The sequence below is a fragment of the Bos grunniens genome, chromosome 11, assembly GCF_055505025.1.
Source record: "Bos grunniens cultivar Pamir isolate PY7600 chromosome 11, Bosgru_T2T1.0, whole genome shotgun sequence".
Classification (NCBI taxonomy): Eukaryota; Metazoa; Chordata; class Mammalia; order Artiodactyla; family Bovidae; genus Bos; species Bos grunniens.
This window is the reverse complement of record NC_141175.1, coordinates 20511041-20514225: the sequence shown is the minus strand read 5'-3', so window position 1 is coordinate 20514225 and position 3185 is coordinate 20511041. Positions and strand designations below refer to the sequence as shown.

At 50.0% G+C, this 3185-nt stretch overlaps 1 long non-coding RNA gene across 1 annotated transcript; it reads left to right on the top strand.

Moving 5' to 3' along the window:
* Positions 1-770: 770 nt before the first annotated feature.
* Positions 771-2732, top strand: LOC147362707 (uncharacterized). The gene is made up of 3 exons (XR_015135685.1): positions 771-962; positions 1381-1500; positions 2000-2732. It is a non-coding gene; the product is annotated as an uncharacterized LOC147362707 (long non-coding RNA).
* The last annotated feature ends 453 nt before the right edge of the window (positions 2733-3185 follow it).

Below are 3185 nucleotides of genomic sequence, written 5' to 3'. Positions count from 1 at the left end.
CCCTCCTTCTGTTTCGTTTCTCTTTCAAATGTCTTATAATTTGAAAGAACTCATGGTTTCCACCCACATGGTCATGCATCTCCACTTCCTCTTGCTCCTGGTTCAAACTGGCATTGACCTTCACTTGGGGACTCATCCTCGAATGCGGGTATCCTCTGCGTTCCTTCCCTCTCTCTCACCTCCTGCATCCAGTCCACCACCAAGTCCCCATGGTCCACTTTCCAGAATATTCCTTACATCTATCTGCTTCTCTCTACCTCCATGACAATTGCCAGCATCTCAAACTTGACCTTCAGGAAGACCTTCTCTCTGGTTCTGGCGTCCACTCCACCCTGTGGAACAGATCAGCTCTCAGATCATTGATTAGATGACTTTGCTCCCCTGTGTAAAACCCCTAAAGTCTCTCATTGCTCTTAATAATATGGTCCATGAGGTGTTGCCTGAACGCCCACCATGACCTCACCAGCTTCATCTCCCCACTCTGGCAAGGCAGAGCCCATGTTGCCCTCTTCCTGTTCCTCCAACATCCCACAGTCAGCCTCAGGCCGTCCACAGCCACCACGGTCTCTGCTGAAATGCTCTGCCCTCACCCCAGGATCCTCCAGCCTGACTCCTGATCCTTAGATGTCACCTGTCAGGTGGCTTGCTGGAACCTCCCTCCAGTAGGTAGGATCCACCCCCTTTTACATGTCAGTAGCACCCAAGCAATTGTGATCAATTAACCAGGCAGATGATTATCTGATTAAATGCATGTTCCCCACCAGGTGTGAGCATCCTCCAGTGGAGACAATTCCTAGGACAATGCCACCGCACAGATGTCTGCTGAAGACGTGAATGCATTCTTAAGTACAGAGACATTGAGGGTTGGAGGAGGGAAGTGGTCAGCCTGAGGCCCCACAGCTGGTGCCCAGCTGAGCAGAAACTGGGATCCAGGTGTCCTGGCCCCCTGGCAGCCACTTTTGGTGGGTACTTGAGCCTTGAGAGCAGAGAGGGAGAGGAGAGGGCAGACAGGACGGGAAGGACTCTGTCTCTGATCGGAAGGGAGAGGAATATGGGAGAGAAGAGGCAAGAAGCTCAGGCTCCTGGCTTAGGAGAGGGGCAAGTGCTGGCACCATTTGCCAGGCAGAGGGCTGGGGAAGGAGGAAAGGAGGGCTGGGGAAGGCGAGCCGTGGGCATCCACAAGATGCCTGCAAGTGGCGGGATGCCTGGGCAAGGGGCAATTTGGGGTGGCAGCCGGGAGGAGGCAACTGAGCCTGGTGAGCAGAAGCACCAGGGAAGATGCAAGAGGGAAGCAGAGACGGAGCCACGCGCCTGTGAAACCAGCCACAGCCGCCCTCCCGGGCTGCGGGAGCTACCAGGTCTTTTCTCAACCCCTTTCAGTTCATGAAAACTCAAGGGAAGAAACATACAGTTCTCTCCAAGCCGACAGCTGAGCGGAAGGACAGGCGGGGAAGCCGCACCAGCAGATGAAAGCACTCCGTGGGAACTCTCTTCTTACTGGTCTGGTCCACCTGTGTTACTGGTTTACTCATTTAAGCCACTTGAGGACTTGAACCCAGATTAAGTCAAAGAGTCTATTGTGGCCCTTTTTGTGTAAAGCTATCTAATTAGACATTTAAAATATAATTTTGGGACTTCCCTGGTGGTCTGTGCTATGCTGTGTTGCTCAGTCATGTCTGACTCTTTGCAACCCCTGGTGGACTGTAGCCTACCAGGCTCCTCTGTCCATAGGGATTCTCCAGGCAAGAGTACTGGAGTGGGTTGCCATCCCCTCCTCCAGGGGAATCTTCCCAACCGAGGGATGGAACCCAGGTCTCCCACATTTAAGGCAGATTCTTTACCATCTGAGCCACCAGGGAAGCCCCTCAAAATGATTTAAAACCACCAGGCTCCTCTGCCCATGGAATTCTCCAGGCAAGGATACTGGAGTGGGTAGCCTGTCCCTTTTCCAGGGAATCTTTTTCACCTAGGGATCTAACCCTGGTCTTCTGCATTGCAGGTGGATCCTTTACCATCTGAACCGCCAGGAAAGTACCCCCTGGTGGTCTAGTGGTTAAGAAACCATGTGTTTCAACTCTGGTCAGAGAGGATCCTACATGCTTCGGACAAGCCTAAGGGCTGAAACTACTGAGCTCACACGTCACGATGAAGAATCCACCTGCCACAACTAAGCCCCGACACAGCCAAATAAATTACATATATATTAAATGTTTTAGTGTTTGATTGACATTCAACCTTCCAGGTCCATGCACAATGGGCCATCCACTTGTATGTACAGAATCCCATGGAAACTCTCTTTCCCCAATCTTTCTGGACTGGTGTTGGTTTAGTTCATAAAAAAGTGAGGCCCAGTGGAAAATAATTTTTGAAAATTCAAGCATACCTTAACATCTTTAACTTAAATCATGTAACAGTACATTCATCAGTCGAGTGACGTGAGGGCAAAGCCTCCCAGAAGCTGGGTCACGAGGCTGGAGCATGAGTCGCCTTCTCACATCAGTAGCACCCACACCGCACTGCTTATGACTCCTACTTCCTGCTTCTTTAAGGCTAAAGAGCTCTTCAAACAACCTGAGTGCAAACTCTTTAGACTGTTATGATTTTTCCTTCGGTTCTCTAACAGAGCCCTTCCCTGTGGCTGCTGGTTGCTGTTGTTCAGCCGCTCAGTCATGTCTGACTCTTTGCAACCCCGTGGACTAAAGAACACTTGGCTTCCTTATCCTTCACTATCTCTCGGAGTTTGTTCAAAATCATGTCCACTGAGTCGGTGATACTATCCAACCATTTCATCCTCTGTTGTCATGTTCTCCACCCACCTTCAATCTTTCCCAGCCTCAGGGTCTTTTCCAATGAGTCAACTCTCTGCATCAAATGGCCAAAGTATTGGAGCTTCAGCTTTAGCATCAGTCCTTCCAATGAATCTTCAGTGTTGATTTCCTTTAGGATTGACTGGTTGGATCTCCTTGCAGTCCAAGGGACTTTCAAGAGTCTTCTCCAGCATGATAGTTCAAAAGCATCAATTCTTCAGCCCTCAGCCTTCTTTACGGCCCAACTCTCATATCTGTATGTGACTGCTGGAAAAATCATAGATTTGGGTGCTGGCTATTCATTGTATGTTACAAATCCCTTCAGTCCTCAGTGGCTGGAAGCAATGAGGATCGTTCTTTCTGTCTCAGTGTCTGTGG